The sequence below is a fragment of the Falco biarmicus genome, chromosome 6, assembly GCF_023638135.1.
Source record: "Falco biarmicus isolate bFalBia1 chromosome 6, bFalBia1.pri, whole genome shotgun sequence".
Classification (NCBI taxonomy): Eukaryota; Metazoa; Chordata; class Aves; order Falconiformes; family Falconidae; genus Falco; species Falco biarmicus.
The window spans coordinates 80,861,670-80,875,319 of NC_079293.1; positions in this window are offsets into that span (position 1 = coordinate 80,861,670).

Sequence of the window (13,650 nt, forward strand, 5' to 3'; positions counted from 1 at the left end):
CCTGTTCCCTCATGAGCTGGACCCTCCAGGATTTTCCTTCTATTTTCTTTCACACACAGGGGCCATGTGCAAAGCCCAGAGGCTGTCTCTGGCTGTTGCTTCTTAATTGGGCTGTTGTGTGAAAACAGAAAAGTTCAAAAAGGTTCCTCGGCCTGATTCATTTCCCTGTGCTACAACGGATGCAACCAAGGTTACATGGGTCCCCAGTCACATGGAAGAGTCACATAGCAGTGGGCCAGACAAAACAGCCCTGCTTTGACTTGTTACTTCAGTAGTTGTCCATTCCTTCAGGCCACAAGTCTCCTGGGATGAACTACAGGTCAAAACCTTCCCCCACCCCAAACCCAAGAAAATCTTCCATTGTATTTCAGCATGTGACTTAGGGTTCTGTCCAAATCTTGACGAAGCCAGTAGAAGGTTTTAATAATGAGAATTAATGGAACGGTGTGCTTTAGATATTGAATGATGATCCAAGGAGGCACAACCACCCCCACAACAAGCAGCTTTCTTCACCCGGGGACTTGGCAGGCTGAAAGCATGTAGAAGTGCAATTCTCAGTTTGGAAGCAAAACTTCACAAGCATGGGGATGATGGAGTAGGAGTTAAAAAGGTTTTTTTTCTCTTACTATTTTGCTGACTTCTAAGTAGGGTGCTGGCACATGTCATATCTTAAAATGAAATTAGGAGGAGACTCAGTGCAGGAGTCTGCATATTGCCCAGCAGTTCAGGACTCATGCCTTGACACTTGACTTCCACCTTATTTAGGCAAGTCACTGCTCTCTCAGCCTTCATTAAGTAGCTACACTGGAAACGGACCTATTCCACTCAGTCTTTCATGGATAGAGAATATTTCAATTCATCTTTGAAACACTGAAATTCTGCAAGGCAAGGAATTATACCCAGTGCAAAGTATGACTAATGTTTGTGTGAGTCATCGACCATGTTACCAAAGATAGTTTTTGAGAAACGAATATGCACAAAATAAGGCTGATCCAGCAAAACCCAAAAATCTCCTGCTGCATGCGCGGTGGATGTGAGCACACCAAACAGTGTGCTGGGATTTTCCCAAGCACTCCGTGACAGCCCGCTTCAGCCTGTTTCTGCTGCCCCAGGATGGAAAACACCCAGCTGCTGGGCCAAGGCCGAGCGCTTTGGATATCCTACCATGCCTTCTCATGACCCGTGGAAAAAACAAGGGGAAAAAGGCATCTCATCCACAAGCAGAGGAAATTTCAGGAATACTGACCTAAGATGCCCCGCCTGGCCGTGCTGTGCACAGAAGCACAGTGATGGAGAGCTGTCTCCGACGAACAGGCCATCTGGTACCCGCAGCGTGCTGCAGCGGGAAGAAAGGGGTGTTGTTTTCCAGCAGTACTGTGGCCAAACAACCAGCAGCAGTGGCAGCCAGAGAAATGCCCTTATTCTTTTGGCAAAGGCCTCTCCGTGTATACATACGGCTGTTCCCTCACCCACCCCCTGTCCGAATGAGAAATCAGGGCCTTCCTGACATGAGGCAGCACACGCCAGATGCTGAGCAGTCAACAAGACAGATGCTGCCAGGGGGACAAAAGATGTAATCATATAAATACTTAAAAGCCCTTTTTAATTGAAATCTTCATTGTCCTTTTTAAAAGGAAGGTACTTTTAAATAGCTATTTAATTCCTTTTGAAGGCAAGGGCCAGAGGAAGTATTTCTTTATAAGGATGAGGTGCTTGGCCTTTTTTCCCGTAAATATAATGACTTGAAACTTTCTTTTCACAGTGCTTTTCCCCCATGGGCGCTTATAAGGAGAGCAAATTTGGGGCTACTTTTGTGCTCGTGCATATATGGATTTTATGAAGAGTATGAACAGTGTGTATGTGAGGAAGAGCAGTCCCCTGATGGGATGGCAGAGTCCTGGTAGGAGCTGATCCCCCGCAGTGCCCCAAGCCTTCAGCAACACCAATAAATCCACCAATGGCATTAGACCCATGGAAATCTGCCTGACAGTCTCCACCGCTCGCTTTTGCTGTTGGTTTCCATACCCATTTCTAACGCATCCATTGACTCCCAGTCCAGCTCGTAAGGGCATACCCAGAACAAGCCTTTTCCCCATACAGAATGGGCATGAAAGGGGAACGGCTGCCTCACCAAGCGGTGCCCAGACCATCAGCAGGCAGCACCGCCACTGCCACCCCAGCTCCTACAGCCCAGTGCCCACTGGTGCGGGGCTCTTCGCTCTCCTATAGCAGGCACCGTCACGGCCACTGCCTGGGTTGCCAGGGAGGGCAAAGGCTTTAGCGAAAAAGAGGCAAATGCAACACCCAGGCCTGATGTTCAGTCCTGGGAGCATCTCCTTGCTCTGAGGAAGGCACAGCAGCAACTGTCTAAAAGTTCACTTTGACTTTAAAGTCTAGCTGCCCCAACAGTCTTCGGGAATGGCAGCACTGGCTTTGCCCTTTTCAGCTTTGTGGAGGAAAGGCAAAGAGGGATAGCAGCAGGATGTGGCATCCCAAATCAGAAGCATTTGCATGCTTTCTCGCAACCTCCCCACTCCTTTCCTCTCCCCCTGTGAGGATTCTGGCACTGATCACGAGCCCGCTGAGGTCCCAGGGGATGACACCATCTGCAGCAAGGCTGATGAATTAGATTCTGCACGCCAACGGCAGGCGGCACAGACAACACCCTGCCTACTCAGCTGATGCAGAGGTAATGATGGGGGAAGAAACCTTGTTTTGTCATTGTGTCTCTTCCTGAACACATTCCAGCCAAATGTTTCCCTACCTCTTCTTATTTGTGAAGGCAGCCCCCACGATGACTCCCACAGCAAATTCACCGCTAGCAATGCCAGCTTCTGTGCAGTGGTTCTTCTATGAATCTTGCCTTCAGGATCCTACAAGGCCTAACTGGGCACTGCTAAAGCATCTTACTTTGGGTACGTAAATAGCCTAAGACCAGAGTCATGTCTTTTTTTCTCATAGTTTGTCTCACTTATAAGTTAAGCATCTCTTTAATGTGGCACAAACAGTACAAAAAGGTGTAGTTGTCATGTCCAACACAGGTGCTCTTACTCAGGTTTTACTTTGTTTTTCACTTGCAAAGCAATGCCAGACTTTCATCTGATGATGGATTTTGTCAAACCTGGGGGAAGCTTAGCAATGTGACCCCAGATGATTACTCAGGAGCATGTCCCAGATGTGTCATGTCTGCTTGACTGATGGCTGCCAGATGGTGGCCCTGGAGAGGGCAGAAACAGGTACCATTTTAACATGTTTTTGTCTAATGTGACCCCTTGATCCTCAGGGGAAGGCAGACACATGGTATGCAAGAGGCAGTGTCCCTGGAGGTGCCAAGTTAAGTACAGAACCTCAGGAACGCCTCATTTTGACTCGCACCGTCAGCCCTAAGCTCTGTCCCAGGATCACAGGGGCTGGTTGTCTGCACACCTAAAAGCAATAAAGCAGAGAGGAAGAGGGAAGCCAGTCTGTTCCCATTCCGATGGGAGCTGAGTCTTTGCAGCGCACAAACCCTGACAAAACCCTTTACAGGAATCACAGTGAGAACTGCTGCTGGGGCAGATGTGGCCCTTGGGGGCTGAATTGCTCCTTGGTGGTCAAGAGATGTTCAGATGGTGTGGCAAGGGCACTGCCAGCTTGTGGCGGTGCTGCCATGCAAAAGGGTCACGACCCGGCTATGTGCTCAGGCTGGCCTGAGGCGCTTCAGCAGCCACAGTTCAGATTTCTTTATAGCATCCCTCTGTGTATAGGAAATGTCATTCATGACACATTCACAGAGAAAATATTCAGAAAACACCAGCTGATATGAGTAATTAGCATATTTAACAATCACTGCTTGATTTCACACATGACACCCTCTCTTCTGAGATACTGCCCCTCCCAAATTGCTTAAAATCTACATGGGAAAAAAAATGGCAGAAAATTTGGGAAAAAAAAATTGTTTCTTTTTTATTTAGACCAAGGACTAGGTGGTGATACTGCCAACTAACAACACCGATAATGAAAAGTAGTTTGTCTTTCGGTGCAAACCTCACTACCAGCAGCTTGAGCAAAGAGACCAGCTCCTCTCATTAGAGACACCATGACATAAGGAGGGGCAAACCTTCCTGTGGCACAACGTTCCTGGGGCAGGTAACTTCTGTGCCTGCTAAGTAAGTACAGAAAGAAACCTTTTACTTTCCAGGAACAACTTTTTTTTTTAATTTTTTTATTTTTTACTTAGTTCGATATAGTAACAAAGAGCTGAAAGGTGCCTGCTAATAGCAGAGAATCCTACAGTATGTGAGCAGCCAGTCGTTCCCACCAAACCTTCCAGACAGTGGTCCTTCCACCCACCCTAGCCCATGCCTATGTCTTGGTGCCGGGGGAGGGGAGAGCACACCTCCTTTCCGCCTCCAGGCTGTGGGTTAAGGTCCCTGGGTAGCTCCTGCAGGGTCAGAATTCATTCCCTCTAATGTGAACACTCAGAACTACAGCGCCTTGAATTATTTACTGTTACTAATTTATATAATGAATGCAACTTTTTGTTCCCATTCATGAAGCCTCTGCAAAGAGGAAATGCCTTTTACAAGCACGTCCTTTCTTTACAAGAGTTTGCATTAGTTTATGGGTTTAGAGCTAACAGCTCTAAGCTTTAGTGTCATTCACTGTACAACCTGCGACCAAAGCTGACATCCTATTTCTTCTTTGGTTGGGACAACCAAAGAATTGCAGCCAGGACTTGCACCCTCTCCCATTTGCAATTGCAGAGTAAATCTAACACGATTTTTGCAGCTTTTTTAAAAATAGGCCCAGGACTGCTGTGCAGGCATAGCTTTTTTTGACTGCTGATATTTATGATGTTTTGGTTTCTAGAAGTAATTCTGCAAGTCAGAACCCATTCATGCCTGTGAAAGGCAATAAAAGGGACCAGAGGCATCAGTGATGTGAGTCAGCAGCTTCTATTTTTATGGGCACTTGTGAATACTCATTTGCTGTATTAACCAATGGGTCTCTCTTGTGAACTGAACAAAAGGTGGCAAGTTTTAAGGTAGAGGAAACACTACTGAACAGGCTGTATGAAAAACTCATCCAAGCAGATGGCCAAGTTAGCACTGTCCTCAAAATCTTATGGGGCAGCTTTAGATAGCACTGCAAAGTGAGTGTCCCTCTGGCCTTTCTTTTGACTGCTTGAGAAATGAATGGGTAGGCAGAGGAGACCCAAACTTCATTGCTTCACCTCCTAGTGCTCTTGATGATCGGGTGCATCCCCCCTTACGCATGCACACAGATGTGGAGGACACTGTAGCATACTGTGTCATCAGTCCACCTGGTAAAACTGACTGGATTCAATGCATTCAATCCACATTTCTTACTTCTCCCAACAGCGCAAGAGAAATGCCCGTGACTCTTTCAGTGGCCTGACATGGACATCGCCAACTCCCTGTCAAAGCCCCATTGAATTCAGTGAGAGCTGGATCAAATCAGATTTTTCCCTGCTATTGGCAGCCTTTGGCGGTTCTGCAACATGTCTCTTAAGGCCTGTTTTCAGGTGCTGATGTTCAAGCCAGTGCAAAAACAAAGACTGCGGAATGCGTGTATCTGCAGTAGCACATAAGATATTCAGCTATTCCTTGCAGTAGGAGCCAGCTGATTCATGCTTCATTAACCTGCACAAAATTTGTAGTCTTCCCTCTATCCCTAAGCAATAATTAACAGCTGAGTGCTGTAATGACTTCATGTTTTACTAAGACTTCACTTTTTGCTAAATATAAACCAGCACATTTACTAGCACATTTAGGAGTATTACCATCAATAATTAAAAACTGAACTACAACTGTCCAAATAAATGAAAAGAGTATGTTTTATAATGCATGATTCTTGCTCTTATATTGCATTTAGTTGCTTCCTAATTTGCAACATCTAGTGATTCACTGCAAATTAATGCTATTCTAATACACATATGTTTTACCAATGAATCTTTAAACATCTGTTGTTCTCTCTCTTCAAAAGGTACCTGCGAGTGCAACTGGGAAAGGAAGTGATCGGCCAGCAGAAAATAATGAAAGGTAAAGAGACACACAAAAAACCCACAGCAAAACTCCTGCTTCACACGTCTTGTCTTTTTACTACCAGGACTCATAAGAAGATACTCTGCTTTGCAGGATTTCTGAGATACATCAGGAGCACCCAAAAGACTGACTAAGCTTTGTCAACGCTGTGCTAGTAAACCAGAGTACCACTGAGTGAGGATCCCTAGTGATGTTCAGGGGGGTGATGTAGAGCAGCATCTGCAAAGGACAGGTGGGTCTGCAAAGCTGGTTCATCAGGCAGAGCTGCGACATCGCCACACACACCGCAGGATGCGGTGCGGGGCTGCAGGGCTGCCCACTCGCACAGGCCGGCACCACCTGCAGGGACTCGGAGCCGGAGGGCGGCAATGAAAGGTTAGAGGGGACCGGGGCCTGCCGACACTTCCATCTGTATGCCCTGCTTCCTATGCCATGGCTGAGATGCTGTGCAGCCTGGGCAAAACGTTCAAAGGAGCACCCACCCCCTGTTCAAAAGCCAGTTGGGCTCTAGAGATCCTTAGCCACATGGAAAATCACGGCAGCTTCCTTGGGACAGGATCTGACTTTGCCCAATTATTTAGAAAGCGACATACAGATTAACACATGGACTCGAGAAAGAGAGAACGAGACAGAAAAGAAGATTGATAATCATAATTAAAAGCCTATGAGACCCTCATATACAATGCTTTGTTACCGGGGTAGGTTGTATTGTGTCTGTGCCAGTGGAACTTAATAGCAAGTCATTAGCCATCAAATCACTAATACTGATTTTAAATCAAATAATGTCGCTTTGCGATTTATCTTGTAAGAGCTTGGGTGTCTGAAAAATAATGTGCTGCTTAATCATTAGACCAATTAGGGGCTACAGGTTAAATATGTAATGTAGAGAGCCACTTCTGCAAGACAATAGGTCTTCTGATTTCATGTACTGAGTGAGCCCCCACTAAGTCAAATATCTGAAGCCAGATCCATGAGATCAGAATTGGGCTTAACCTTTCAGATTTTTATCTTTTATTCACCCAGCAATTAAAGACAAAACCTCATTACATGTGATCAGCTGCTGTGGCATACTATTTTAAATGTAAATCTTTCAAAGTGTGAGAAAGTGAGAAAAGCAAAGTGAATTGAATAAAAACATGTGCCTTTCTCTTTTGCCTTCTGGTGTAATTTCTATATACTCACCTTCCTGTTTATATTATAAAAATAGTCAAAACTAATGACAATAAAGTCACTTCCTAGCTAGCACTTTGAAAGGAAGCGTGAGCCTGGAGGAAATTTCACAGCTGAGCTGCAGGCTCCTGGGGAAAAGAAGGCTTTATAACACAAGTGCTGCTGACACAACCTTCAGTGCAGTGATGCTGGCAGTTCTTGCAATGTGTGCAAGGTCCTTTAGTCTGACAAGCAATAAAAAAAATTGCAGTCAGTTTGTTTTCAAAGGCGTCACTTTCCATCTTATCATGGCCAGGTTGCAGTTAGGGGGAATGTGTTTGCAACCCATGATCTCACTGACCAAGGCCTCTTTAGCTTTTTTTTCCAGACAAATTTCTTTTGAAGTGAATGAGAAGCTCTGAACAGGGTATATTTATACACAGTTATACAGCAAAGCCAAAATTACTGAATACAATGGGGAGGACGATAAAAGCTGCAGATTCCTGCACCGAGGAGGATCAAGGAAGCATAAAGGAAGAAGCTCCTCTGTTTCTAGCATGGTACAGGTTTTCCTATATGCTACATCGCTATGGAGGACTCAGCACACTACAGTAATGCAGCCAGCTGCTCTCTTATTCATTTTGGCCATACAGTCCTATGCATCACATTGTATAGCAGGCTAGTATAGCAGTCACTGGAAGAAGTCCTAGCTCCTCTTTGGTCAGTGGAAAAATTCCAGCTAAGGGTTTCATCCCTAAGTTCAAACCCAGGGAGAAACAAAAGAGTGAATGAGGACATGGATTTACAGAGTTTCATGTTATGGCTGCAGTGTTAGGGCAGGCTGGTTCAGGTTAGCACAAATAAGGCACCACTTGGTGCCTTCAAAGATGTTGAAAAAGCAACAGCTGGTGCTTCACATGCTCTTTTCCTGGGGGCACCTGTAAGCTGCTTAATGTCACCTCACTGATAATCCATAGTAGTCCTTCAAGATGAACATTTGGGTAACCTTTTTGCAGGCAGGGGGAGGGGCAGGAAAGTGAGATGGGCGACAGGGATGCAGATGCAATCTTACATGATTTTCAAGTGATATCTTTGAGGAGTCCAATTGGATCTCCACGGCAAAGGGTTACATTGCTATAATGTGTGCCAGAGCATCACTAACGATGGCCACACCATTGCTCTGCAGCTCCGCTAACAAACAGCAACATCAGCCACACAGGGATCCCTATTGCCCACTGGGGTTATTGGTTTAGCACTTCTGTATGAATCGTTGTGATTGTTTTCCACCGTAGCAGGTACCTGCTTGTTTGTGAAGTGCCCTTCTGAAAAGTGTAGTGAAGAAAATGCCCCTGACCCACAGCAGTGCATGGCACATGGTATTAAACGTGTTCCCTTTAATGCCACACAAAGGACTTTCATCCAGATGACTTGCCATACATCAGCCAGGGGCATCATTTCAGGCCTTATTCTTGTAGGAAATCTTTGGGTCTGAAGAGAGAGCTGAGCTTTCTTAAATTATAACTATCCACTGCCAAACCCACACTATTTTTCATGATGTGGGCTGTGGGCCTCTTATTCTGCTGTTTGTAATCTAGAAAGTAGAAATTAAGCATCTTCCTCACCTGCCATTTAGCCTCTAATTTCAAGAACACTAGCTTTTGTTTCCTTCGCTGTTAACTGTTTCCTCACTGTTTATCCATTACAGCATTTTTGTTGGCATTTGTTCATCTTTCACACTAGCATTTCACAGAAACCAAAGCGGAGCCTGGAGGGTATGTCTGGGATGCAGGCAATGTCTGCAGTGTCACTTGGTTTCATATCTTTGGAAAGTCAAGAAGCAGTGAAAACACAAATGGAAGTGCCCTTCCCCACGCCTAGGGGTTATAACCCCGTCTGCTGCTTAAGCCCCTGACCTCCAACTCCACGCCACGCATCGCCAGCGCCGGGGGAGGACAGGCCGGCAGCGCTGCTGGAGCTGCTGCCCTGAGGACTTGACTGCAGATGGTCCGTGGGAACCATCCCACCTCCCTTCCCTCTTGGCTCCATCCCTTCAGGGAGGAATCGCAGACCTTGAGTTGCAAGAAGATTCAAGGACATGGTTCGTCCTTACCTTAACTGGGAAATGCTGGAAGGACCCAGCCATCCATCTGGCTTCTCCATCAGGCTGTTAGCACTTTTTCACAAAGGAGTCTTTAAAGTCAGGAAGCAACCCTGGATCACTGGTGTGGAAAGGGAAGGAGCTACTGGCCAAGCATTTCTGATTTCAGCTTCTTGTGACCCTAGGAATATCACAAACCTTTGCTGAGGGTTAAAAATCAACCCACCGGAGAGATGACTTTCATTCCGCTACCTAAGTTACTTTATAAAGATCAGGGTTTTGGAAAGGCATGAAGCAAAAATGAAAGATTCATACTGCAGATTCCTGTTCAGCATTTTTGTCTATCCACAAGAAGCCCAGGAGTTAGTAAATCTGTCAGAGAGGTGTTTTAATAACTCTCAGCTAAAGCCTAATTCACTAATCTGTCAATAAAGAAAAGCCTTCTTGCTGTGGAAAAGTACCCACTCAGTGCAAGCTTGTATTTCACTAAATGTGGGAGGATTATGGACACAGATAATCTACTTTTGCTGCTGGTTTGTATTGTTTATTAACTGTCCTCTATTCCAAAAGCTCATCTCTTGCCACTTGCCAGCTTTATAGGTTGAATTTGTAGCGTATATACAATTACAGAGAGACACCTGCATACACAGAGCTACACATATATGCGTACTTACATTTACAGTTTTCTACACTGCAGAAAGTGCTGCCCAGGAATTTCCATTTGAAGAAAAAAAAATCATATTAATTGCTGAAAACTTTCTCAGTCATAAAACTTTCTAGCTGAATTGTGGCAGATACGAGCAAGTTGCTTCATCTCTGCTTCAGCTCTGTGGCTGGAAAATGGGGAAAACAGATTTACATATACAGCATCATCATACTTCAAGGCATCTCAGGTGCTGGAAGGAGAAGGACGGAAACCCCCAGAATAAAAATAGAGGTCACGACCTGGGGCATATTCAAGGTTGCATAGGAAGTTCCTGATGACCGATATGGGCATTTCATCAGGCTCTGCAGGAGACACTGGGCTATGCATTTTCTGATTTCTGATAAGGTTAGAAAGAAAACCAGAACAGGTACGCTGTTCATTGCACAGCTGCACGGTGTCCATCCTTCCAAAGGAAGAGGTAAAGGTCCTGACAGAACAATTACGTGAGGGTGCAGTGAAAGTCTGTACTGTAATGGGTGCACACACACACACAGGGCTACTGGTGTGAAAACGCCAAGGGCAATTTTATTATAGTCACTTCCCTGCAGCTGGCTTTGCAGCCTTGAAAACCTAAATGTTCTTCTAATACTGGACTTTTGGTATAGTGTTTTATGACTTCATTTGTCATATAGTTTTATCTTAGGTACTGCCTTTATTTGTGCTTTAAAGAGGATATGTGGAGAAAGGGCAATAACTTGCCTATAATAGGGGGCAGAAAGAACAATTTCCTTGCCTATTTTTGCACAAAACAGAAGCAAAATATTCAGTGTAAGAGAGTTTTGATGATACCTTATCTTTCAAGTCTTTCTCATATTTTCCAGTAATGGTGCTATTATGTATCTTTGATTCTTTTTATGATTACAGCCTGTGACATCCTAGTGCAGTGCATGAATTTATCTGTTTGCAATGATATGGAAGCTTTCATTTCCACTTCACTGCTTCCCTTATCTACCAGCTGCCCATCATTCTCGGTCTCTTTGTCGCCTTCTCTTTTTCCTCACTCCTCACCCCGCTTCCCCCCAAAAGAAGAAATTGACTTTCAGTTGAAAAATAATCTTAGTACGATAACTTTCTGGCCCTGGGTGGAAATACCTGTTACAAATGGGACCTGCTTGCCCCATGCCAATGAAGAGGGAGGTAAATTAAAGACAGCACCTAAAATGGAGAGCGCATAGAACCAACAGAAGTGCACCAGGACTATCCCATGCAGGACTGGCAAGGCTGGTGAAGGCGTGTGTCTTTGCTCACATTGGTGCTTTAATCACAGTGGCCAAAGGGATAATGGTTTTCTTTACAGCCCAGTAAGGACGCAGGTGGCCTGGAAAGACTATTACCTTGGTGATAGGATACACAGGAATAACAATGATTAATAGATCAGAAAGCTCTGATGCATCCTACCTGAACCCGGTTCCTTAAAGTCCCAAAGACTGCTCTGCATGCAGGGAGAGGGGAGGGGAAAGGAGGGAAAGGGAAAGGGAAAGGGAAAGGGAAAGGGAAAGGGAAAGGGAAAGGGAAAGGGAAAGGGAAAGGGAAAGGGAAAAGACCTTTTCAGGAAGATGCAGTGTGTATCATGGATGTGGCCCGTGGGCAGGGCACAGAGCTGGGAGCTGCCTTGCTGCAGGGCGATCACTCTCTAGCTGCAGGCAGCTAGTGGGAGGGCTCTCAACCTTTTTTTGGAGGAACTCCTCTCACCACTGACTGTAGGCAGAGTCTAGGAACAAGTCTCTAGCTTTGGCACATAAATTAAAGCACTATGAGAATTTGCTGTTCCTCCCTCTTCCCTTCCACATGCCCTAACTCCTTTTTTTGGAGAAATGGGTTTATTTTCATAATCTGGTCTTTTTAAACAGCACAGGTAGACAAGATGGAGGGAAGCATCAGGCACTATTGACTTTAGGCCATTGCAGCCACTGAGAACTTTAACTCCTGGAGGCCTGTGGGCTTGAACCTTAGTCCTGTAATCTGCCTGCTATGAGCTGCAGAACCCTGCTGAGGACCGTTGGGTTAGTGGCTAAGGGGCTGATGTCAGAGTTGGGCAACCTGAGCTTCGCCACTGCTCCCGTGTCACCTTGGCCAAGTCACTAAAACACCCCCAGCACCTCTCCTTACTGCTGTTTCATTGAATCCTGCCTGCTCACAGCCAATGGGAGGGTGGTGCAAGCCACAGAGGACAGACCGCCCGCCACGTTTCTCTGGTTCCCACCTAGTACGATGCGACGGTAAAAGCAACCACAATACCCTGGCAATGAAACTCCACCACTTCACCACTCACAAATAGCTGTATGATTCACTTAGCAGCCTGCAGACCACAGCCATTCCTGCTGTAAAAGGCTGCTTCATTGATTTCAGTAAGCACTTCAATCCTCTCCCCAGATAATTTAACCACAGGTGTATTTTATCTCCACATACTTTCCTGGAGTTACACATGACCTTCCCAGAAGCAAATTTGGTTCATTGGGTTTTATCTTTTGATATATCCCTTTATGCAAAATATAGCTCAGAAAAGGTATATTTATCACATTCTCAGTAAAAGTAAAGAGAAAAAGCCACAATTTCTTTTGCAAAAAAAAGCTGCTCAGTCTTCAGAAATTTCTGGACAAAAATTAAACAATCAGCTTAAGTTCTATTTCCTTTTCCCTTCCCCAGAATAATATTAGTTTCTGCTTCCACAAAGCACATAGATCATCCTCAGCAGGAAGCCAGGTAGAGCACATTAAAGAAGAAATGATATAGTGGATTGGGGTTTATGAAGAGAGGAGGCAGTGCCTGGCTGGTCTAACCATGAAACATTGTCTGGCTGAGGTATGTTTAATCTTCTGCTACACAGACACCTTCTAAGCAACTTATCTTCTTATGGGATATTTTTAATAGCTTTTTTGGAAGCAATGAATAAGGCCTTTCTCAGCATCATGCAGTGATCCAGTATACTGCAAATCCTTCTGGCTATTAGAGGTACACAGACCTCAAGAATTCCGCATTTAAAATAAATATTTGCTCGCTAAGACTTGCTTAGAATTAACCAAAAGGCAAAGTACCGTCCCGAAACAAGCACTTTGATAATCCACATCCCATGTAAATAGGTTTTTAAAAATGAGACAAAGTTCGGATTCCTATCCCAATAGACAGCATATCAAATTTAAGCAGCATTTGGTTTGAAGGCCTTTTTAAAAACACACAGTAGTCATAGGTTATAGCTCAAATATAATTTCAGGTACTGGTGGTCAAACAGGAGATGTTTATGTCTAACTCAGGCATAGCATTGAAGTTGGTCATGCTTCTGAGGAAAGATATATCTGTATCCTAGTAAGAATTGCGGGGGAGGAACCAAACAACACATCTTATAGCACAGGCAAACTAAAATGTTGTCAAAGAAGTGTGGCCCTGGGCTCTGTCTCTCCTTTCCCTCCCTGTTTACCTCCTCCAGCACGGATCTATGGACTTCAGACCAAGAAGAAACCTGTGATACCAGCCCCTTTGATATTATGGCACAGAAGCTGAAAAAGGAAGGTACTGGGTGGCTCTTGCACTTATACCTTCAGCTTGTGCCCCGCGGGATTCAGATTGCGACTTGGTGCTGGTGCTGATGGTACATGAGCGAGTGGTACAGCACACAGCTGGGAGAGCTACAAGTGACAGGGATGGATGGACCA